The 25,373-nt window shown below is 31.1% G+C and overlaps 1 long non-coding RNA gene across 1 annotated transcript in view; it reads left to right on the top strand.

Annotated features, from left to right (window-relative positions):
* Positions 1-25,373, top strand: part of LOC119608113 — a 79,552-nt gene that overhangs the window by 12,635 nt on the left and 41,544 nt on the right. Inside the window, exons 2-3 of the long non-coding RNA XR_005231793.1 lie at positions 79-184; positions 21,924-21,954. This is a non-coding gene — a long non-coding RNA (uncharacterized LOC119608113). The remainder of the gene's footprint in view (positions 1-78; positions 185-21,923; positions 21,955-25,373) is intronic.

Here is a 25,373-nt window from a genome sequence, read left to right on the forward strand (position 1 = left end):
CTCTTTAGCATATTTGTTAATTTAATACACATAATTAATTTAAGTAATTTAAATTCAAATTATTTATATTTTTTGCAGGTTTAAAAAATTAATAATATTCATCATAATTACCAAAAGCTCATAACACATATGTGTTTATGCATTTATTATCAGGATTTATGCTAATTAAAAATTAAATCAACTGGTAAGTTAATAAGATTTTAGACAATAACATTTTTATAAAAAAAATAAATTTTAAATTTAAAATACGAAAAAAGTCGTAGAACGATGTTCTGCAGACAAGACCATAGACTGTTCTATAATCAAGACTATCGGCTGATTTATTATCAAACTTATAGCGTTGACTGTAAATTGATCTATAGAGACTATAGACAGATCTATAATCGAGACTATAGACTAATCTATAGTCGAGACTATTGATTGATCTATAGTCGCGACTGAAGATTATAAATTGATCTATTGTCAAGACTATAGACAGATCAATAGTCAAGGCTATTGACTGATCTATAGTCAAGACTATAGTCAAAAATACAGACTGATCAGTAGTCAAGAATATAGATTGATCAATCGTCAAGACTATGGACTGATGTATAGTCAAGACTATAGACTGATCAATAGTCGAGGCTATAGACTGATCTACAGTCAAGACTATAGACTGATTAATAGCCAAGACTATAGACTGATCTATAGTGAGGACTATAAACTGATCTATAGTCAAGACTATAGACTGCTCTATAGTCAAGACGTTAGACTGATCTACAGTCCAGACTATATATAGACTGATCTACATTTAAGACTATAGACTGATCCATAGTCAAGACTATAGACTAATCTATAGTCAAGACTATAGACTGATCTATAGTCAAGACGTTAGACTGATCTATAATCAAGACTACAGACTGATCTATAGTCAAAACTATAGACTAATCTATAGTCAAGACGTTAGACTGATCTACAGTCAAGACTATAGACTGATTTATAGTGAGGACTATAAACTGATCTATAGTCAAGACTATAGACTGATCTATAGTCAAGACGTTAGACTGATCTATAGTCAAGACTATAGACTGAGCTATAGTCAATACTATAGACTGATATATAGTCAAGACTATAGACTGAGCTATAGTCAATACTATGGACTGATATATAGTCAAGACTATAGACTGATCTAAAGTCAAGACTAAAGACTGATCTATAGTCAAGACTATAGACTGATCTACAGTCAAGACTATAGGCTAATCTATAGTCAAGGCTTAATACTGATCTCTAGTCAAAACTACAGACTAATCTATAGTCAAGACTATAGACTGATTTAAAGTCAAGACTATAGACTAATCTATGGTCAATAATGTAGACTGATCTATAGTCAAAAATATAGACTGATCTATATTTAAGACTATAGACTGATTTATAGTCAAGAATATAGACTGATCTTTATAATATCAAACCTATATCGTTAAGACTATAGACTGATATATAGTATATTATATAGTAGTACTATATACTGCTCTACAGTCAATACTATAGACTGATCTATAGTCAAGACTATAGACTAATCTGTAGGAGAGTCTACAAACTAATCTATAGTCAAGTCTACAGACTAATCCATAGTCAAGTCTATAGACTAATCTATAGTCAAGACTATAGACCAATCTATAGTCAAGACTATAGACTAATCTATACTCAGGACTATAGATTGATCTATAGTCAGGAATATAGACTGATCTTTTTAGTATCAAGCCTATATCGTTAAGACTATAAACTGATCTATAGTATTGACTATAGACTGATCTATAGTCAATACTATAGACTGATCTATAGTCAAGAATAATCTATAGTCAAGTCTATAGACTAATCTATAGTCTAGACTATAGACCAATCTATAGTCAAAACCATACACTGATCTATAGTCCATACTATAGACTGATCTTTAGTCCAGACTATATACTAATCTATAGTCTCGTCTATAGACTCAACTATAGTCCAGACTATAGACTCATCTATTTTAGTACAAGTTTTGTTGTTTTTATCAACAAAAAACTTTTGTCATTAAATCCGAAATTAACATTATATTCAATATTTTAACTATTTTCTACCTCACAAAAGCAATTTTGCATACGTGTTTGGGGAAAAAAACTACTTCAAGAACTTAATGGATTGTAAATGTCAAATTGTTTTATTTATTTAATAGTAGTATTTACGTATATATAATAGCATTAAAAAACTTTTTAACCAACAAACACCTAAAGTGTTTTACCATGGCTACTGCAATCAACAAACACATGACATAATATCAACCATTTATATCAATATAAATGAACGCATTCAATCTAGAACTACCGTTCAAAAATGAAAATGACAATAGGGAATATCAGAAAATATATGCACATATGAAGCGTAATCACATGACGTTTATAAGAAAAAGTTAGATATTGTTCAAGAATATACAAAATTTGCAACTATATTTATACGAACTAGATAGCTGTGTTTTCCTCAACACCCATATTCAATCCCAAATCCACAATACAATAATAAAGCTTGGAAAGTTATCACACAAACTTATGCCATTGTAAAAACAGAACTTTTGTATACTTACTCCCTTATTCATAACAATTTATTAAAGGTTTATGAAAAATTTATTGAAATTCTTAACCAAACAATTTCATTCCTTTAAATCTATTGATTGATACTATATGTACTACTGCATATGCATATGTCAATGCAAATTTTTCGTAAATTGCTTCCTTGATTTTGCCAAAAAAAAAAGATTAAAACAAATTCCTTTTTGGTACAAATAAAATCCATTTCAATTGTGGTATGTTGATAGAAAATCCCATAAGTATTGTGCTCCACAACTCGAACACATTACAATTACGGTTTTAAAAACCCGATAGTTTTTGTCGGAGTGAAAAGAAAATTTGATCGAAAATTTTCTATAAAAAGAAAATTTTCAATGGAAAGAAAATTAAAGAATATTTACAGAAAAAATCGAATTTATAAAGAAAATTGACTTTAGCTATAAAGTCAACTATGAAGTAATCTATTGACAAAATTATAAACTGATCAATGATCAAGACTATTTACTGTTCTATAGTCAATACTATATATTGACCTTATTATAGTCAGGACTAAAGACATATCTATAGTTAGGATTATAGACTAACAGATCTGTAGTAAAGACTATATTAACTGATCTATAGCAAAGACTATAGACTAATCTAAAATCATCTCTATAGACTCATATATAATTAAGACTATAGATTAATCTATAGTGAATACTATAGACTGATCAGTAGTCGAGACTTTAAGCCGATCTATAGTCGAGATTATATAGTGATCTACAGTAAAGACTATAGACTGACCTATAGTCAAAGCTAAAGTTAAGACTATGGACTGATCTTCAGTCAATACTACAGACAGAAAGTAAATTTATCGGTAATTTTATATAAAAAGAAAATTGAAGACTGATCTATATAGTAGTTAAGTCTATAGACTGATCTATAGTAGAGACTATAGACTCATATATAATTAAGACTATAAACTATAGCTTAATCTATAGTGAATACTATAGACAGATCAATAGTCGGGACTAAAAGCCGATCTATAGTCGAGATTATATAGTGATCTACAGTAATGACTATAGACTCACCTATAGTCGAAGCTAAAGTTAAGACTATGGACGGATCTTCAGTAAGTATATGTAACTGATCTATATAGTAGTTTATTGACTGATCTATAGTCGAGACTATAGACTCATATATAATTAAGACTAGAGATAAATCTATAGACTATTGATTTTCCTATAGTGAATACTAAAGACTGATCAGTAGTCCAGACTATAAGTCGAGATTACATTGTGATCTATAGTAAAGAATATAGACTGACCTATAGTCAAAGCTAAAGTTATGACTATTGACTGATCTTCAGTCAATACTACAGACAGAAATTAAATTTATCAAAAATTCGATATATAAAAAAAAAATATTGAAGACTGATCTATATAGTAGTTAAGTCTATGGACTGACCTATAGTCGAGACTATAGAGTCTATAGTCTCTATAGTATAGAGCCTCTCATAGTATTGGAGACTATAGACTCATCTATAGTTAATACTATAGACTGATCAGCAGTCGAGACTATGAGCTGATCTATAGTCGAGATTACATAGTGATCTACAGTAAGTACTACAGACTGACCCATAGTTAAAGCTAACGTTAAGACTATGGACTGATCCACAGGCTCATCTATAGTTAATACTATAGACTTATCAGCAGTAGAGACTATGAGCTGATCTATAGTCGAGATTACTTAGTGATCTACAGTAAAGACTACAGACTGACCTATAGTTAAAGCTAACTTTAAGACTATGGACTGGTCCACAGGCAATACTACAGAATGAAAATTGATCGAAAATTAGCTATAAACAGAAAATTTGAACGAAATTACAATTTTGAAATATCTGTTATTATTGTGTTCTATGCCCCATCTAAAACTGTGGGGTTATTTGTCATAGAAACCAAAGTGTTGAAATTTAATTAAACTCACAATTGGAACCTTTTGCTTAGTACTATTTGTTAACAGTTCAATAGGTACTTGATATCATTTCAAATGTTATATGAAAATAAAATATATCAAATATATCAATTAAACTTAAATAGTTTAATGGACAAACTTAATTTAAAAAGTTTTAACTTAAATAGAAATTTACTACTAAAAAGTTTTTCCAAAATTCTGTATAAAACGATTGGAAGTAATTTTCGGCTATTTAGGCTTCCTAATTAACTTGCTTATCCCCCCCCAAAATAGTGCATTTATTAATTTAAAAAAAAAATTCGGAAAAAAACTAATAAATTTATGCGTGTTCTGACCACATAATTAATTAAATTCATTTACATATTTCAATTTACATTATAATTAATTTCACTACAATTTTCATCTCTATTAAATTATAATTTATGCTCGTATAAAGAAAATTTAACAAAAACTTTAATTGTGAAAACACATACATATGTATGTATAATTAATTCCAATGAAATGTTATACTCTCTAAAATATATTAAATTCAATGATTAAGTACTTTTCGAAATTAATAAAAGCAATTTGTTTAATAGAAAAGAACCATTGAAAACCATGATCCTTTAATACCAATGAGGATTAACAGGAAAATTTTGTTAAGTTTTATAAAATATGTCTCTTTACAGATAATTTGTGATCAAATTTCACTCTCTTAAGGAAAATTTGCGATCAATTTTCTCTTTATAGAAAATAACCGATCAATTACCGCGTAAAACAATATCTGTGATCTGTTTTCTCTTTATAGAAAATTTCCAATAAATTTTCTTAGAAACAGAAGTGATCAGACTCATAACACTAAATTTGCGATCAGTTTTCACTTTATAGAAAATTTTCGAAAAATTTTGTTTTTATAAAAAATTTGCGATCAGTTTCTTCTTTATAGAAAGTAAGTGATCAAATGTTCTATTTATCAAAAGTTATCAATTGACTCATAATTTTCTCTTTATAGAAAATTTGCGATCAATTTCTTCTTTATAGAAAGTTTCTGATCATATTTCGTCTTTATCAAATGTATGCGATCAGTTCCCTCTTTTTTAAAATGTTCTATTTCTATAATATTTTCATAAATACGACCCTCGTTCAAAGTTTATTAGTTTATAGAAAATTGATATGCGCATGTTTAATTATTTTTTTCAGGTAAAACAATGTTCATTTAATTAATTAAATTTAGTCACTTTTCAAGTGAACACTTTACATGGTTTGTGATACACTATAACAGCTCCAAGAGATCATTGAACTAGTTCTGCAATAACGAATTTATTCGGCACTAAGAACTACTACTTAACCAATTCTGACATAATAATATTAAATAGTGTCAAAATGATTAATTGGCCTGATCATGCAAATCGAATAGCAAGTTCTTAACTCTGCCAAAAACTGACCATTTCCTTATTATATTCTCTATTTTAAGCCACATTCGTATTTGCTTCAAGTATTTTACTGTACTATTGAAACTAAACTGTATTGATTCAACTATAGATTTTTTGAGTGTATGCATACGTCACCTGTTAGCCATAAGTGCCAATCACTGATTTGTAAGCATTATGTTGAAAGCATGATAAAGCACTTTATCTTGACTTCTACGCATTTATTACAATTTTCACATATTTTGTAATTTTTTCAACTCACTACACATGCCATCAGTGTATTTAATGAATTAGATTAGAAGTCGTACAGTACAGCTGTTCTATAAATGGATATGGAGAGAAAATTAACAAAACTTTTAGCAGACAAAGTGAGTGCAATGATTTACAGAAATATTTTTTAAACCATGTCATTGTACGGCTTTAACTGCAATAATGTCATCAGTAGAGAAGCAATTTGAAATTAAGCCTTATTACAAGCACTATAAACAGACAAAATCACAGTAAGACCATAAAAAAGAGAAAGAATTAGTTCAAAAGTTCTTTTAGTTTTAGCAAACATTCCTTCATTCAAGACTATAGACTAATCTATAGTACAGACTATTGACTAACCTATAGGTACAGACTATAGACTGTTCTATAGACCAGACTATAGACTGTTCTATAGACCAGACTATAGACTGTTCTATAGACCAGACTATAGACTGTTCTATAGACCAGACTATAGACTGTTCTATAGTCCAGACTATAGACTGTTCTATAGTCCAGACTATAGACTGTTCTATAGTCCAGACTATAGACTGTTCTATAGTCCAGACTATAGACTGTTCTATAGTCCAGACTATAGACTGTTCTATAGTCCAGACTATAGACTGTTCTATAGTCCAGACTATAGACTGTTCTATAGTCCAGACTATAGACTGTTCTATAGTCCAGACTATAGACTGTTCTATAGTCCAGACTATAGACTGTTCTATAGTCCAGACTATAGGCTGATCTATAGTCCAGACTATAGACTGATCTATAGTCCAGACTATAGACTAATCTATAGTACAGACTATAGACTGATCTATAGTCCAGACTATAGACTGATCTATAGTCCAGACTATAGACTGATCTATAGTCCAGACTATAGACTGATCTATAGTTCAGACTATAGACTGATCTATAATCCAGACTATAGACTGATCTATAGTCCAGACTATAGACTGATCTATAGTCCAGACTATAAACTGATCTATAGTCCATACTATAGACTGATCTATAGTCCAGACTATAAACTGATCTATAGTCCAGACTATAGACTGATCTATAGTCCAGACTATAGACTGATCTATAGTCCAGACTATAGACTGATCTATAGTCCAGACTGATCTATTGTCAACACTATAGACTGTTCTATAGACCAGATTATAGACTGTTCTATAGTTCAGACTATAGACAGTTCTATAGTCTATATAGACTGTTCTATAGTCCAGGCTATAGACTGTTCTATAGTCCAGGCTATATACTGTTCTATAATCCAGGCTATATACTGTTCTATAGCCCAAAATATAGACTGTTCTATAGTCCAGAATATAGACTGTTCTATAGTCCAGACTATAGACTGTCCTACAGTCTAGACTATAGACTATTCTACAGTCCAGACTATAGTTCGGACCATAGACTGTTCTATAGTCCGGACCATAGACTGTTCTATAGTTCAGACCATAGACTGTTCTATAGTCCAGACTATAGGCTGTCCTACAGTCCAGACTATAGACTATTCTACAGTCCAGACTATAGTCCGGACCATAGACTGTTCTATAGTTCAGACCATAGACTGTTCTATAGTCCAGACCATACTATAGACTGTTCTATAGTCCAGACTAAAGACTGTACTATTCTTTAGTCCAAATTAAAGACTTCCTCCACAATTGATATAACTAACTATTCATACTTTCTTACCCCAATGTTCACTTAAATATTTTCTTAATTTTTATAAATAATAGCTAATACTGTTTATAGATAAGGTAATAGAATAATTTATATTTGACATCCAACTGTTAAGACAACATTTATTTAAGATTCACATAAATATTTGAAGAACGCACCGTGTGTGTATGTGACTTAACTTTGTTGACTACTGCTATTTACCTAATTCAAGAAAAAATAAGAATCTCTAGTGAAGTAAAAGTATTCTCATGCTGTGAGGGGAGTTTAGTTTAGTCAGTAAAAACAAAAATGTAATACCCGGCAACTCAGTATGGAAGCCGGTTAATAAGGGTTGTTACCAACTCTTACGTTAAGTAAATTTCAAAAGCAAAAAAGTAAAATAAAATATCTAAGACAGCAATGCTTTCTAGTAGCTAAAAATAGCAACTCGATATTGAATATTATTTCCGTTTTACTTTTATAATACAAACATAGAAAAAAAGGTCAAAATAGTAGAAATGATTTTTAATTTTCTCTATATGAAAAAAATGCTTGTGTAACGAGTACATAAATATATATTAATGTTAAATGTCTTGAATAAAGACAATGATTAATAGTTTGGTAAGTGATAATATATTGTCATTGCATTATCATTTAGGGAATTTTATATAAATTTTGTCTTAAATAATTCTTATAAATATTTAAAGAGGATTTACTAACTCATAAATTTTCTTGTCGTTTTTGTAATTTTTAATACTGAAAGAATAAGGGTTGCGTTTGTTACCCCATTCAGTTCTCAGTTCTAGTTCAGTTCTAGTTCAGTTCTAGTTCAGTTCTAGTTCAGTTCTAGTTCAGTTCTAGTTCAGTTCTAGTTCAGTTCTAGTTCAGTTCTAGTTCAGTTCTAGTTCAGTTCTAGTTCAGTTCTAGTTCAGTTCTAGTTCAGTTCTAGTTCAGTTCTAGTTCAGTTCTAGTTCAGTTCTAGTTCAGTTCTAGTTCAGTTCTAGTTCAGTTCTAGTTCAGTTCTAGTTCAGTTCTAGTTCAGATCTAGGTCAGTTCTAGTTCAGTTCTAGTTCTATTCTAGTTCAGTTCTAGATCAGTTCTAGTTCTGTTCTAGTGCTGTTCTAGTTCTGTTCTTGTTCTGTTCTAGTTCAGTTCTAGTGTTCTGTTCTAGTTCTAGTTCAGTTCTAGTTCAGTTCTAGTTCAGTTCTAGTTCAGTTCTAGTTCAGTTCTAGTTCAGTTCTAGTTCAGTTCTAGTTCAGTTCTAGTTCAGTTCTAGTTCAGGTTCTAGTTCAGTTCTAGTTCAGTTCTAGTTCAGTTCTAGTTCAGTTCTAGTTCAGTTCTAGTTCAGTTCTAGTTCAGTTCTAGTTCAGTTCTAGTTCAGTTCTAGTTCAGTTCTAGTTCAGTTCTAGTTCAGTTCTAGTTCAGTTCTAGTTCAGTTCTAGTTCAGTTCTAGTTCAGTTCTAGTTCAGTTCTAGTTCAGTTCTAGTTCAGTTCTAGTTCAGTTCTAGTTCAGTTCTAGTTCAGTTCTAGTTCAGTTCTAGTTCAGTTCTAGTTCAGTTCTAGTTCAGTTCTAGTTCAGTTCTAGTTCAGTTCTAGTTCAGTTCTAGTTCAGTTCTAGTTCAGTTCTAGTTCAGTTCTAGTTCAGTTCTAGTTCAGTTCTAGTTCAGTTCTAGTTCAGTTTCTAGTTCAGTTCTAGTTCAGTTCTAGTTCAGTTCTAGTTCAGTTCTAGTTCAGTTCTAGTTCAGTTCTAGTTCAGTTCTAGTTCAGTTCTAGTACAGTTCTAATTCCAGACATAGTTTTTAAACACAATTTATATAAAATTTTCCTTAAATAGAACAATTATTGTACTTTTTCTTTAATTGTAAATTATAGTAGAAATAATAAATTTTTTTATGTACAAAATAAAACTAAAGTTATAATTTCAATTTTAGTTTTATTGTGGTGATAAAAATCTAAAGTCTCTGGAAAAAACTAAATAACGTATATAACTATGATTATGTACATATTATGACCATAAATAAAGTTTTTCAAACCAACAAGTTGATAAATAAAATGTATATACTTGTAAATAGCATTCAGACATTTACAATGCAGGAAGACAATATTGCGAAAAATGAAACGAAAAATGGAAATAAAATAAAAATTCCCTTAAAAATAGTTTTGTGGCTTTTTCAACAAATAAACGAAAAAATGAATGCAACTTAGTAGATTGCATTTTATAGAAAAAGTACATGATGTTTTTTTTTAAATGTTTGATAAATTGAAAAAATTTCACAAAATTGCATAAATATTATATATTTGACGTGAGTAGGAGTTTATATATTTAATTTTTTCTTTGCAAATATCCCTTTCTATTTAAAATGAATCGAAAGTGTTTATTTGCCAACTACGTAAAGAGAATCCAAAAAATGAATTAAAAAGTGAAAGAGAGTAAAAATATCACAAACTATCATTTTTAACTATTCCATTGTTGCAATTTGAAAATAAGTCCTTTATTGTAGTTGCCAAGTCATTCATCCAGGATTTAACTTATATTTTCTGCCAAATTTTTTACAACTTTATTGCTTTGTGCAGAGTCGATTGTTTGGATGGAGATTCGTTTCTTTTGTGTTCGACAATGGGCGACATGATTTCATATACATATTAACAAAAGGGAGATTAGTCACAGCTAAATACTGCCAAATAAATATGTTTTTAATATGGAAATCGATAAAAATATTTATTTCAGAATATACAGAAATAGTAGAGTATACAGAAATAGTATCCAAAAACTATCCATATAAATTTGCCCCCTCAGGCATATAACTATGCCTGTTGCCTGTTTATACTTACAAAACTCCCAAACTTCCCCTTATACTTCAAAAAAAAAAAAAAAAAAAAAATAAATAAAAAATATTTTTTTTTTTGCCAAAAAAAATAAAACCAAACTCGAACACACAAAAACATAAAATATAAATAAAGTAGTCATTCAATGGGAAATGACCATAAAAAAACTCCCTATATGTTTATGGTCTTAATGACAATATGATGTTAATTTAATGAAATTAACATTATTTTATTACTTTCAGTTGTCGTATAAGATGAGATGCTGTAATAAAAGAAAAACAGAAAAATTTAAAGGAAAAATATAAAGGAAATATACGACATCGTATATCGATCGATGACACAAGTAATTACACTTAACAAATACATATTTAATTACAATTGGTCAGCATTGTCTGGGGAATATAATGCTGCATTTGGAAGAATAAAAAATTTATTGAAAATTTAATTTGAAAAAACGTCAAGAAATGGAAATTATTTCTACGAAGCTGAAATTAATGGACATTTTTTTGTAGAAAGTAAATTTTTTATTTTAGTTCAGATCTAGTTTAGTTCTAGGTCTAGTTAAGTTCTAGTTTTGTTCTAGTTTAGTTCTAGTTTAGTTCGAGTTAGTTCTAGTTTCGTTCTAGTTTAGTTCTAGTTTAGTTCTAGTTTAGTTCTAGTTTTAGTTCTAGTTTACTAGTTCAGTTCTAGTTCCGTTCTAGTTCAGTTCTAGTTCAGTTCTAGTTCAGTTCTAGTTCAGTTCTAGTTCAGTTCTAGTTCAGTTCTAGTTCAGTTCTAGTTCAGTTCTAGTTCAGTTCTTCAGTTCTAGTTCAGTTCTAGTTCAGTTCTAGTTCAGTTCTAGTTCAGTTCTAGTTCAGTTCTAGTTCAGTTCTAGTTCAGTTCTAGTTCAGTTCTAGTTCAGTTCTAGTTCAGTTCTAGTTCAGTTCTAGTTCAGTTCTAGTTCAGTTCTAGTTCAGTTCTAGTCAGTTCTAGTTCAGTTCTAGTTCAGTTCTAGTTCAGTTCTAGTTCAGTTCTAGTTCAGTTCTAGTTCAGTTCTAGTTCAGTTCTAGTTCAGTTCTAGTTCAGTTCTAGTTCAGTTCTAGTTCAGTTCTAGTTCAGTTCTAGTTCAGTTCTAGTTCAGTTCTAGTTCAGTTCTAGTCTGTTCTAGTTCTGTTCTAGTTCTGTTTCTAGTTCTGTTCTAGTTCTGTTCTAGTTCTGTTCTAGTTCTGTTCTAGTTTCTAGTTGTTCTAGTTTGTTCTAGTTCTGTTCTAGTTCTGTTCTAGTTCTGTTCTAGTTCTGTTCTAGTTCTGTTCTAGTTCTTTTCTAGTTCTGTTCTAGTTCTGTTCTAGTTCTGTTCTAGTTCTGTTCTAGTTCTGTTCTGATCTAGTTCTGATCTAGTTCTGTTCATAGTTCTGTTCTAGTTCTGTTCTAGTTCTGTTCTAGTTCTGTTCTAGTTCTGTTCTAGTTCTGTTCTAGTTCTGTTCTAGTTCTGTTCTAGTTCTGTTCTAGTTCTGTTCTAGTTCTGTTCTAGTTCTGTTCTAGTTCTGTTCTAGTTCTGTTGTAGTTCTGTTCTAGTTCTGTTCTAGTTCTGTTCTAGTTCTGTTCTAGTTCTGTTCTAGTTCTGTTCTAGTTCTGTTCTAGTTCTGTTCTAGTTCTGTTCTAGTTCTATTCTAGTTCTATTCTAGTCTGTTCTTCTGTTCTAGTTCTGTTCTAGTTCTGTTCTAGTTCTGTTCTAGTTCTGTTCTAGTTCTGTTCTAGTTCTGTTCTAGTTCTGTTCTAGTTCTGTTCTAGTTCTGTTCTAGTTCTGTTCTAGTTCTGTTCTAGTTCTGTTCTAGTTCTGTTCTAGTTCTGTTCTAGTTCTGTTCTAGTTCTGTTCTAGTTCTGTTCTGTCTAGTTCTGTCAGTTCTGTTCTGTTCTGTTTCTAGTTCTGTTCTGATCTAGTTCTGATCTAGTTCTGTTCTAGTTCTGTTCTAGGTTCTGTTCTAGTTTCTGTTCTAGTTCTGTTCTAGTTCTGTTCTAGTTCTGTTCTAGTTCTGTTCTAGTTCTGTTCTAGTTCTGTTCTAGTTCTGTTCTAGTTCTGTTCTAGTTCTGTTCTAGTTCTGTTCTAGTTCTGTTCTAGTTCTGTTCTAGGTTCTGTTCTAGTTCTGTTCTAGTTCTATTCTAGTTCTGTTCTAGTTCTGTTCTAGTTCTGTTCTAGTTCTGTTCTAGTTCTGTTCTAGTTCTGTTCTAGTTCTGTTCTAGTTCTTTCTAGTTCTGTTCTAGTTCTGTTCTAGTTCTGTTCTAGTTCTGTTCTAGTTCTGTTCTAGTTCTGTTCTAGTTCTGTTCTAGTCTGTTCTAGTTTCTGTTCTGTTCTAGTTCTGTTCAAGTTCTGTTCTGTTCTAGTTCTGTTCTGGTTCTGTTCTAGTTCAGTTCTAGTTCTGTTCTAGTTCAGTTCTAGTTCAGTTCTAGTTCTGTTCTAGTTCTGTTCTAGTTCTGTTCTAGTTCTGTTCTAGTTCTGTTCTAGTTCTGTTCTAGTTCTGTTCTAGTTCTATTCTAGTTCTATTCTAGTTCTGTTCTAGTTCTGTTCTAGTTCTGTTCTAGTTCTGTTCTAGTTCTGTTCTAGTTCTGTTTCTAGTTCTGTTCTAGTTCTGTTCTAGTTCTCGTTCTAGTCTGTTCTAGTTCTGTTCTAGTTTCTGTTCTAGTTCTGTTCTAGTTCTGTTCTAGTTCTGTCTAGTTCTGTTCTAGTTCTGTTCTAGTTCTGTTCTAGTTCTGTTCTAGTTCTGTTCTAGTATTGTTCTAGTTCTGTTCTAGTTCTGTTCTAGTTCTGTTCTAGTTCTGTTCTAGTTCTTTTCTAGTTCTGTTCTAGTTCTGTTCTAGTTCTGTTCTGTTCTAGTTCTGATCTAGTTCTGTTCTAGTTCTGTTCTAGTTCTGTTCTGTTCTAGTTCTGTTCTAGTTCTGTTCTAGTTCTGTTATAGTTCTGTTCTAGTTCTGTTCTAGTTCTGTTCTAGTTCTGTTCTAGTTCTGTTCTAGTTCTGTTCTAGTTCTGTTCTAGTTCTGTTCTAGTTCTGTTCTAGTTCTGTTCTAGTTCTGTTCTAGTTCTGTTCTAGTTCTGTTCTAGTTCTGTTCTAGTTCTGTTCTAGTTCTGTTCTAGTTCTGTTCTAGTTCTGTTCTAGTTCTGTTCTAGTTCTGTTCTAGTTCTGTTCTAGTTCTGTTCTAGTTCTGTTCTAGTTCTGTTCTAGTTCTGTTCTAGTTCTGTTCTAGTTCTGTTCTAGTTCTGTTCTAGTTCTGTTTTAGTTCTGTTTAGTTCTGTTCTAGTTCTGTTCTAGTTCTGTTCTAGTTCTGTTCTAGTTCTGTTCTGTTCTAGTTCTGTTCTAGTTCTGTTCTAGTTCTGTTCTAGTTCTGTTCTAGTTCTGTTCTAGTTCTGTTCTTGTTCAGTTCTAGTTCTGTTCTAATTCAGCCAATTGTACACATAAAGGTGATGTTTGACTATTATGTGTGTTGCTCATAAATACAGAATTTTTAATTACAGTATTTTGACAAATTTAATTAAATCCTCATACAAATAATATTTTTTACATATATCCTATCTGCAACATTACATTTTTTGTTCTCATATGTCGCTTCGTTTTTAAGCACTGTTTGTGATAATTTTACAATGACAATGACTGGAAGAAAAATATGTATATAAACAACTTAAAGGATAATGTTGCGTTCACATTAATGAAATGTGTTACCATAATTAAAAAGGAAAAGCTTTATAGGCTCTATCATTGTTGTATTGAAATATTACAAAAAGTTAAGTAATTTTTACAAAATATTTCTTCAAAATATGCTAACTCTTTTTCTTTAAATAAATATTTCCTTAGTGTGAACGTACAATAAACTGAGCGAAAACAAGCAACGAAACAACTGACAGTAACATCAACATGTTAATCCTGTCATTTCTTATCACTTGACTTAACGAGTATAAAGACATGTTACAAAAAAGAAAAAATCTTGGTAATCATTATCTATATGTACAAATACATGCTTTCAGACATGCCCTACAGTTTAATTTGTAGTCATTGTATCCATTTTAGTTAATCTGTCTTTACATGGATAAAAATCAATTATTAAAGTTGTAATTTTACTAATAAACATACGTGTAGGTGTAGCAATACAGTAGTTTCAAATATTATTTTTCCTTGTAAAATCTTGAGCCTATACCTTAAGTATCATAGATTTTCGGTACCCTTCATGTTTTGGGATGCGTTTGCATGTTAGTAAAACAAATACAAAACAAAGTTTTTTAAGTATCAAATGATATAATACATTTTTCATAGTCTTTAGTCATTCATTATTCTTTTATATATGTATATTTTTTTGCCAAGTATTTCTGCCTTGACTTTGTTATTGTTGAAAAATAGCGTAACAAATGAAATTGGCTTTTTTCTTCCTCTTCAAACTCATCATCATCATCTTTTTTGTTTTTTTAATATTTTTATTTCTCTATTCATTTTTATTTGAAGTCCTTTGCTCCAGTATTGTTGGGAATAGAATTGTAGATATGTTAAAATCCCTACAAGCAACAGGGTTTAAAATTAGTCAGAGAATACTGGATTTCTTAACAACACAGGGAAGTAAAACTGAACTAGAACAGAACTAGAACTGAACTAGAACTGATCTAGAACTGAACTAGAACTGAACTAGAACTGAACTAGAACAGAATTGAACTAGAACAGAACTGAACTAGAACTGAACTAGAACTGAACTAGAACTGAACTAGAAACCGAACTAGAACTGAACTAGACCTGAACTAGAACTGAACTAGAACTGAACTAGAACTGAACTAGAACTGAACTAGAACTGAACTAGAACCGAACTAGAACTGAATAGACCTGAACTAGAACTGAACTAGAACTGAACTAGAACTGAACTAGAACTGAACTAGAACTGACTAGAACTGAACTAGAACTGAACTAGAACTGAATAGAACTGAACTAGAATTGTAGATATGTTTAAATCCCTACAAGCAACAGGGTTTAAAATTAGTCAGAGATACTGGATTTCTTAAACAACACAGGGAAGTAAAACTGAACTAGAACAGACTAGAACTGAACTAGAACTGATCTAGAAACTGAACTAGAAATGAACTAGAACTGAACTAGAAACAGAATTGAACTATTGAACTAGAACTAGAAAGAACTAGAACTGAACTAGAACTGAACTAGAACTGAACTAGAACCGAACTAGAAACTGAACTAGACCTGAACTAGAACTGAACTAGAACTGAAACTAGAACTGAACTAGAACTGAACTAGAACCGAACTAGAACTGAACTAGAACTGAACTAGAACCTGAACTAGCACTGAACTAGAACTGAACTAGAACTGAACTAGAACTGAACTAGAACTGAACTAGAACTGACTAGAACTGAACTAGAACTGAACTAGAACTGAACTAGAACTGAACTAGAACTGAACTAGAACTGAACTAGAACTGAACTAGAACTGAACTAGAACTGAACTAGAACTGAACTAGAACTGAACTAGAACTGAACTAGAACTGAACTAGAACTGAACTAGAACTGAACTAGAACTGAACTAGAACTGAACTAGAACTGAACTAGACGAACTAGAACGAACTAGAACTGAACTAGAACTGAACTAGAAATGAACTAGAACTGAACTAGAACTGAACTAGAACTGAACTAGAACTGAACTAGAACTGAACTAGAACTGAACTAGAACTGAACTAGAACTGAACTAGAACTGAACTAGAACGAACTAGAACTGAACTAGAACTGAACTAGAACTGAACTAGAACTGAACTAGAACTGAACTAGAACTGAACTAGAACTGAACTAGAACTGAACTAGAACTGAACTAGAACTGAACTGAACTAGAACTGAACTAGAACTGAACTAGAACTGAACTAGAACTGAACTAGATCTGAACTAGATCTGAACTAGAACTGAACTAGAACTGAACTAGAACTGAACTAGAACTGAACTAGAACTGAACTAGAACTGAACTAGAACTGAACTAGAACTGAACTAGAACTGAACTAGAACTGAACTAGAACTGAACTAGAACTGAACTAGAACTGAACTAGAAATGAACTAGAACTGAATTAGAACTGAGCTAGAACAGAACTAGAACTGAACTAGAACTGAATTAGTACTGAACTAGAACTGAACTGGAACTGAACTAGAACTGAACTAGAACTGAACTAGAACTGAACTAGAACTGAACTAGAACTGAACTAGAACTGAACTAGAACTGAACTAGAACTGAACTAGAACTGAACTAGAAGAACTAGAACTGAACTAGAACTGAACTAGAACTGAACTAGAACTGAACTAGAACTGAACTAGAACTGAACTAGAACTGAACTAGAACTGAACTAGAACTGAACTAGAACTGAACTAGAACTGAACTAGAACTGAACTAGAACTGAACTAGAACTGAACTAGAACTGAACTAGAACTGAACTAGAACTGAACTAGAACTGAACTAGAACTGAACTAGAACTGAACTAGAACTGAACTAGACTGAACTAGAACTGAACTAGAACTGAACTAGAACTGAACTAGAACTGAACTAGAACTGAACTAGAACTGAACTAGAACTGAACAAGAACTGAACTAGAACTGAACTAGAACTGAACTAGAACTGAACTAGAACTGAACTAGAACTGAACTAGAACTGAACTAGAACTGAACTAGAACTGAACTAGAACTGAACTAGAACTGAACTAGAACTGAACTAGAACTGAACTAGAACTCAATTAGAACTAAACTAAACTAGAACCGAACTAGAACCGAACTAGAACTGAACTAGAACTCAACTAGAACTGAACTAGAAATGAACTAGAACTGAACTAGAACTGAACTAGACTGAAACTAGAACTGAACTAGAACTGAATTAGAACTGAATTAGAACTGAACTAGAACTGAACTAGAACTGAACTAGAACTGAACTAGAACTGAACTAGAACTGAACTAGAACTGAACTAGAACTGAACTAGAACTGAACTAGAGCTGAACTAGAACTGAACTAGAACTGAACTAGAACTAACTAGAACCGAACTAGAACCGAACTAGATCCGAACTAGAACTGAACTAGAACTGAACTAGAACCGAACTAGATCCGAACTAGAACTGAACTAGAACTGAACTAGAACTGAACTAGAACTGAACTAGAACTGAACTAGAACTGAACTAGAACTGAACTAGAACTGAACTAGAACTGAACTAGAACTGAACTAGAACTGAACTAGAACTGAACTAGAACTGAACTAGAACTGAACTAGCACTGAACTAGAACTAAACTAGAACAGATTGTATAAGAAGCTTGTAATAACTTTTAATATTAAAAGGAAAAGTTTTTAATATTTCAAACGCTGGTCTTTATGTTTGCTGGGCTAGCAAGGAACTGTGTGTGAAACATTTCCTATCTATCTGTGTATGTTACTCATACTATACTTATGTCAGTCACGCTTGACATTTTTTTGATATGGAAACGATTTCTTTTTTCGTTTTTTCCTTTTACCAACATTGAGTAATAGAATACAAAATAAACGACATCACAAAATGAAACCCACACCCAAAACAAAAAAATTAACTTATTCTCCTAAGAAAAGCGGAAGTAAAAAGGACGCAACAGAAAATGTTGAGAGAGAACAAATTTAATAAATGAAATGCAATTTGTCAACATTTATTTGCCTTTTGTCAAAGTACTGGTAGAGTTTGACTGTATCAAGAAAAGAAACAAATAAATTTTGTTTGTAAAAACTTGTTCTTGAACAAAATAATTTTATATTTATTTTGTAATATAAATAAATATAAATATTTATCTTTTCTGTTTTTTTTTTTTCGCTTTCATCTTTTTTTAAGGCAATTTGTTTTTGTGCCAAAATTTTGTATAATATAATTTTATATATATTTTTTGCAAAGGCGTTGAGCAGAAGAAAGATCTATGAAATATATAATTGGTCGTTATTTTCAGAAAATGAAAAAAATGCGCTACTTGTTTAGAACTATGTGTATATATGAGGGCGTAAAAACTGCAAAGTTTCATTTGGGTATATTTTCGGCTTTTTTATAAAGTTCTTATTAGAAGGCGTATTTAATTGGCATAAAATAAAAAAACTTTTTATTTGAAATTTGTTTGTAAATAGTATTATGAGATTTTAAAACATTACACAAGGATTCAGTAACAAATTAAAATAAGTTACAATAATAGGTTGAAAAATTATGGTCCAAATCGCCTGTTAGTTAGTTAGTTAGTTAGTTAGTTAGTTAGTTAGTTAGTTAGTTAGTTCGTTAGTTAGTTAGTTAGTTAGTTAGTTAGTTCGTTAGTTAGTTAGTTAGTTAGTTCGTTAGTTAGTTAGTTAGTTCGTTAGTTTAGTTAGTTAGTTAGTTGTTAGTTAGTTAGTTAGTTAGTTTAGTTAGTTAGTTAGTTAGTTAGTTAGTTAGTTAGTTAGTTAGTTAGTTAGTTAGTTAGTTAGTTAGTTAGTTAGTAGTAGTTAGTTAGTTAGTTAGTTAGTTAGTTAGTTAGTTAGTTAGTTAGTTAGTTAGTTAGTTAGTTAGTTAGTGTTAGTTAGTTCAGTAGTTAGTAGTTAGTTACGTTAGTTAGTTAGTTAGTTAGTTAGTTAGTTAGTTAGTTAGTTAGTTAGTAGTTAGTAGTAGTTAGTTAGTTAGTTAGTTAGTTAGTAGTTAGTTAAGTGTTAGTTAGGTAGTTAGTTAGTTAGTTAGTTAGTTAGTTAGTAGTAGTTAGTTAGTTAGTTAGTTAGTTAGTTAGTTAGTTAGTTAGTTAGTTAGTTAGTTAGTTAGTTAGTTAGTTAGTTAGTTAGTTAGTCGTAGTTAGTTAGTAGTTAGTTAGTTAGTTAGTTAGTTAGTTAGTTAGTAGTAGTTAGTTAGTTAGTTAGTTAGTTAGTTAGTTAGTTCGTTAGTTAGTTAGTTAGTTAGTTAGTTAGTAGTTAGTTAGTTAGTTAGTTAGTTAGTTAGTTAGTTAGTTAGTTAGTTAGTTAGTTAGTTAGTTAGTTAGTTTAGTAGTTAGTTAGTAGTTAGTTAGTAGTTAGTTAGTAGTTAGTTAGTTAGTTAGTTAGTTAGTTAGTTAGTTAGTTAGTTAGTTAGTTAGTTAGTTAGTTAGGTTAGTTAGTTAGTTAGTTGTAGTTAGTAGTTAGTTAGTTAGTTAGTTAGTTAGTTAGTTAGTTAGTTAGTTAGTTAGTTAGTTAGTTAGTTAGTTAGTTAGTTAGTTAGTTAGTAGTTAGTTAGTTAGTTAGTTAGTTAGTTAGTTAGTTAGTTAGTTAGTAGTTAGTTAGTTAGTTAGTTAGTTAGTTAGTTAGTTAGTAGTTAGTTAGTTAGTTAGTTAGTTAGTAGTTAGTTAGTTAGTTAGTTAGTTAGTTAGTAGTTAGTTAGTTAGTTAGTTAGTTAGTTAGTTAGTTAGTTAGTTAGTTAGTAGTTAGTTAGTTAGTTAGTTAGTGAGTTAGTTAGTTAGTTAGTTAGTTAGTTAGTAGTTAGTTAGTTAGTTAGTTAGTTAGTTAGTTAGTTAGTTAGTAGTTAGTTAGTTAGTTAGTTAGTTAGTTAGTTAGTTAGTTAGTTAGTTAGTAGTTAGTTAGTTAGTTAGTTAGTTAGTTAGTAGTTAGTTAGTTAGTTAGTTAGTTAGTAGTTAGTTAGTTAGTTAGTTAGTTTAGTTAGTTAGTTAGTTAGTTAGTTAGTTAGTAGTTAGTTAGTTAGTTAGTTACATTAGTTAGTTAGAAAAAGTTGCATTTAATTCCAGAACTTTAGCACATATTTAGTTGCCGATTGTAAAGTGCGTAGGAGACTTTATAATCATTTAACTGATTCTCCTATTTAGATGCTCGTTAACTTAAGCAAAATACACTCGAGGGTGAAAACACCGGTAATTTTATAATTTTGTATACAAAAACAACCAAAACATGTTTAACAATATTTTCCTTTACACAATAGCAAAAGAGAGTTGATTCCTTATGTGTTTTCAACTCAAAAACATGAACGTTTATGGATGAATTTCCCAACAAACATTTCAATTCTTTTAATGTACATGTCAGAGAATATCAAATGTTTAGCAACTAAGTAGTTTGTTGGTTTGCCGAGTGCAGATCTGAACAACAACGATAACATGCTCTATCCTAAGAATTAACAAAAAACAGACATAATCCAATCCTTATAAAAACTTTGTGATACATACATATGTATAATATACATTGTATATATATATACATAAAACTTGTTGTTTAGTTAACTTACCCAGACAAAGAAACAATTTTTTAAACTTACACAAATAAAATAACATACCCAGTAAACATAAGGATATCGTCCTTTGTATTTGTAAATCATCGGTTATTTCCAAATTTCTTTAGTTGTGTTTGCTGTGTATTATCGCTTAGTCATGAAAAGAAAAGAAAGAAAAATAACATTATAAACTCATATTTAGATACAACTTTGTCATGTTGATAAATGAATGCACGAAAACGTGCATAAATATTAGGGTGGTAAACTAAATATTTTAGATATGCCAATTTAAATGAATTGAAATAAAGGACAGCCTTCCCCCTTTAATTTCTAATTACGAGTCCTAATCGAAAAACTAATATTCTGTGTAAAATTTGCATTACTTACTAACTTCAAACTGTTTTTTTGAACGCCCTTAATATCCAAGTATTTATAACTCTGTAAACATATACAAATGTAAGTAGACTTTTACTTACAATTTCTGGTTTAAAGATTAAAGGTGAAATGAAGAAAGAATGAGAGAAAAATGAAAAATACGTGTGGAGAAAAAAGTGAAAAGGATTAACTAAGTATAAAAACTTAAAACCATTTTTGGTTTATGATGATTAATTCAAAGCAGTGCTTTAAAAGAGTGTTTACTCAAGTTAAAAACAAATTGCCTAGATGGCAACTGCCTACACTATAGATTACTTGTGATATGTTAAATAACATATTAATTCAATCATTAAGTCAAATATAAATGGTTGAATAAAAACTATTAGAAGCACTAGAGATACAAATTTGACGTCAACTTTAAGGCCACTGAAAAAAATTTGGATAATAACTAGTTTAAAAAAATGGGCGTAGCATCAAAACAACATTTGATGTAACCTATAGTTTTATTTAGATAATAGACCTATATTTTGCTGTGAAAGCTTTTGACATTTTTCCTCATTACATGAGGCTATATAGTTTAAGGCTCTATATCTTAAAAATCGACACTAAATTAATATTTGAAATATTATATAATCCAAAATTAAATTTAATGTTTTTTCTATTCTATTTCAGATTCGAATTGAAACATTACTAATTGGATAATGTAAGTACAACTTTTATAATTTAGAAGCCAATTCAATTCTAGTTTAGTTCTAGTTCTAGTTCAGTTCCAGTTCAGTTCTAATTCAGTTCTAGTTCAGTTCTAGTTCAGTTCTAGTTCAGTTCTAGTTCCTAGTTCTAGTTCAGTTCTAGTTCAGTTCTAGTTCAGTTCTAGTTCAGTTCTAGTTCAGTTCTAGTTCAGTTCTAGTTCAGTTCTAGTTCAGTTCTAGTTCAGTTCTAGTTCAGTTCTAGTTCAGTTCTAGTTCAGTTCTAGTTCAGTTCTAGTTCAGTTCTAGTTCAGTTCTAGTTCAGTTCTAGTTCAGTTCTAGTTCAGTTCTAGTTCAGTTCTAGTTCAGTTCTAGTTCAGTTCTAGTTCAGTTCTAGTTCAGTTCTAGTTCAGTTCTAGTTCAGTTCTAGTTCAGTTCTAGTTCAGTTCTAGTTCAGTTCTAGTTCAGTTCTAGTTCAGTTCTAGTTCAGTTCTAGTTCAGTTCTAGTTCAGTTCTAGTTCAGTTCTAGTTCAGTTCTAGTTCAGTTCTAGTTCAGTTCTAGTTCAGTTCTAGTTCAGTTCTAGTCAGTTCTAGTTCAGTTCTAGTTCAGTTCTAGTTCAGTTCTAGTTCAGTTCTAGTTCAGTTCTAGTTCAGTTCTAGTTCAGTTCTAGTTCAGTTCTAGTTCAGTTCTAGTTCAGTTCTAGTTCAGTTCTAGTTCAGTTCTAGTTCAGTTCTAGTTCAGTTCTAGTTCAGTTCTAGTTCAGTTCTAGTTCAGTTCTAGTTCAGTTCTAGTTCAGTTCTAGTTCAGTTCTAGTTCAGTTCTAGTTCAGTTCTAGTTCAGTCTAGTTCAGTTCTAGTTCAGTTCTAGTTTCAGTTCTAGTTCAGTTCTAGTTCAGTTCTAGTTCAGTTCTAGTTCTAGTTCAGTTCTAGTTCAGTTCTAGTTCAGTTCTAGTTCAGTTCTAGTTCAGTTCTAGTTCAGTTCTAGTTCAGTTCTAGTTCAGTTCTAGTTCAGTTCTAGTTCAGTTCTAGTTCAGTTCTAGTTCAGTTCTAGTTCAGTTCTAGTTCAGTTTCTAGTTCAGTTCTAGTTTCAGTTCTAGTTCAGTTCTAGTTCAGTTCTAGTTCAGTTCTAGTTCAGTTCTAGTTCAGTTCTAGTTCAGTTCTAGTCAGTTCTAGTTCAGTTCTAGTTCAGTTCTAGTTCAGTTCTAGTTCAGTTCTAGTTCAGTTCTAGTTCAGTTCTAGTTCAGTTCTAGTTCAGTTCTAGTTCAGTTCTAGTTCAGTTTCTAGTTCAGTTCTAGTTCAGTTCTAGTTCAGTTCTAGTTCAGTTTAGTTCAGTTCTAGTTCAGTTCTAGTTCAGTTCTAGTTCAGTTCTAGTTCAGTTCTAGTTCAGTTCTAGTTCAGTTCTAGTTCAGTTCTAGTTCAGTTCTAGTTCAGTTCTAGTTCAGTTCTAGTTCAGTTCTAGTTCAGTTCTAGTTCAGTTCTAGTTCAGTTCTAGTTCAGTTCTAGTTCAGTTCTAGTTCAGTCTAGTTCAGTTCTAGTTCAGTTATAGTTCAGTTCTAGTTCAGTTCTAGTTCAGTTCTAGTTCAGTTCTAGTTCAGTTCTAGTTCAGTTCTAGTTCAGTTCTAGTTCAGTTCTAGTTCAGTTCTAGTTAAGTTCTAGTTCAGTTCTAGTTCAGTTCTAGTTCAGTTCTAGTTCAGTTCTAGTCAGTTCTAGTTCCAGTTCTAGTTCAGTTCTAGTTCAGTTCTAGTTCAGTTCTAGTTCAGTTCTAGTTCAGTTCTAGTTCAGTTCTAGTTCTTCTAGTTCAGTTCTAGTTCAGTTCTAGTTCAGTTCTAGTTCAGTTCTAGTTCAGTTCTAGTTCAGTTCTAGTTCAGTTCTAGTTCAGTTCTAGTTCAGTTCTAGTTCAGTTCTAGTTTCAGTTCTAGTTCAGTTCTCGTTCAGTTTAGTTCAGTTCTAGTTCAGTTCTAGTCAGTTCTAGTTCAGTTCTCGTTCAGTGTCTAGTTCAGTTCTAGTAGTTCAGTTCTAGTTCAGTTCTAGTTCAGTTCTAGTTCAGTTCTAGTTCAGTTCTAGTTCAGTTCTAGTTCAGTTCTAGTTTAGTTTCTAGTTCATTTCTAGTTCAGTTCATGTTCAGTTCTTAATTTTCGGAAATTGCTAAAGAAAACCTATTAAATATAATAGGATTCGCAAAAAAATCTACACGCAAATAATGTTTAAAAATATTCATACATGCAAAACACAAATCGGCAAAAACATGAAATGCAGCAAGGAAAACAACACTAAATTACTCTCAACACAAACATTGTATTTTAGGAAATCATTAGTAAAAAGAAAAAATAAATAAAACGCTAACAAACATATAAATATACTCAAATTTCAACATGCCCAGATATTTACTACGTCTACTATAAACTTTACCTTAATGTTTTCACATTTTCCAGGTACTAAAACATAAAAATACAACAAAATAAACAGAAAATACTATGACTCATCATGGTGGTGGTAAGGCTGCCATCAGCGTAGAAAAACTTTGTTTTATAAATTTGTTTTTATTTTGAATGAAAAAAGAAACGAACTTTTTGAAGTTGTAAGAATACAAACAAACCTACATGGAGTCCTGTTAAATATATGGAAACACTAATACTTAAACAACAAACATCCCCTTTTTTTCCAGTGAATTTTATGTCTCTTGCATATAGACAGACAGACGGTGGAACAGACCGACACATAAATAAATAAACAAAAACACTCACATACAACACACAAACCACCCCTTATTAACGAGTCAACATGTTTTCGTTTTTTGTTTCCTTTTTACGCTCATTTCCCTTTTGCACTAGATTTACCGTACTGCACAGTGGGTAAAACTGTTTCAAAATAAATATTTTATTTTTATGTTTTCAATAACGTGGCAATATGTTGTTTGTGCTTGTACACAAAAAGTTCTAGCTCTAGGTATAAAGTTGTAATTGCATGTTTGTTTGTTTGGGAGTGTGTGTGTGTGTATCTGAGTAATTTGTTGTTTAGTTTGTTTAACAAAATTGTTGTGCAGTTAAAGTTTAATGCACAAAAAAGCAAACCCCTGCACATATGCTACACATTTAGGCATACACAAACACGTATGTACATTCATGCTGGCAAAAAACATACACTCATGACAATTTGCAATACTGAACAAAAAAAGCTTCCACCGAAGTGTGGTTCTTCTCTCAGTGTTTATAGGAGTGTAATTCAAAAAGTTATTTCTCCATAGAAATAACATTAGACTAGACCATAGGCTATACACATCATAGACTAGACGATAGCCTTGACTGGACTATAGACTAGATGATAGCCTTGACTGGACGATAGACTAGACTATAGACTAGACTATAGACTAGACTATAGACTAGACTATAGACTAGACTATAGACTAGACTATAGACTAGACTATAGACTAGACTAT

The sequence above is a fragment of the Lucilia sericata genome, unplaced genomic scaffold (genome assembly GCF_015586225.1).
Source record: "Lucilia sericata isolate MDLA Ls3-8-SP2 unplaced genomic scaffold, ASM1558622v1 Contig000793F_arrow, whole genome shotgun sequence".
NCBI lineage: Eukaryota > Metazoa > Arthropoda > Insecta > Diptera > Calliphoridae > Lucilia > Lucilia sericata.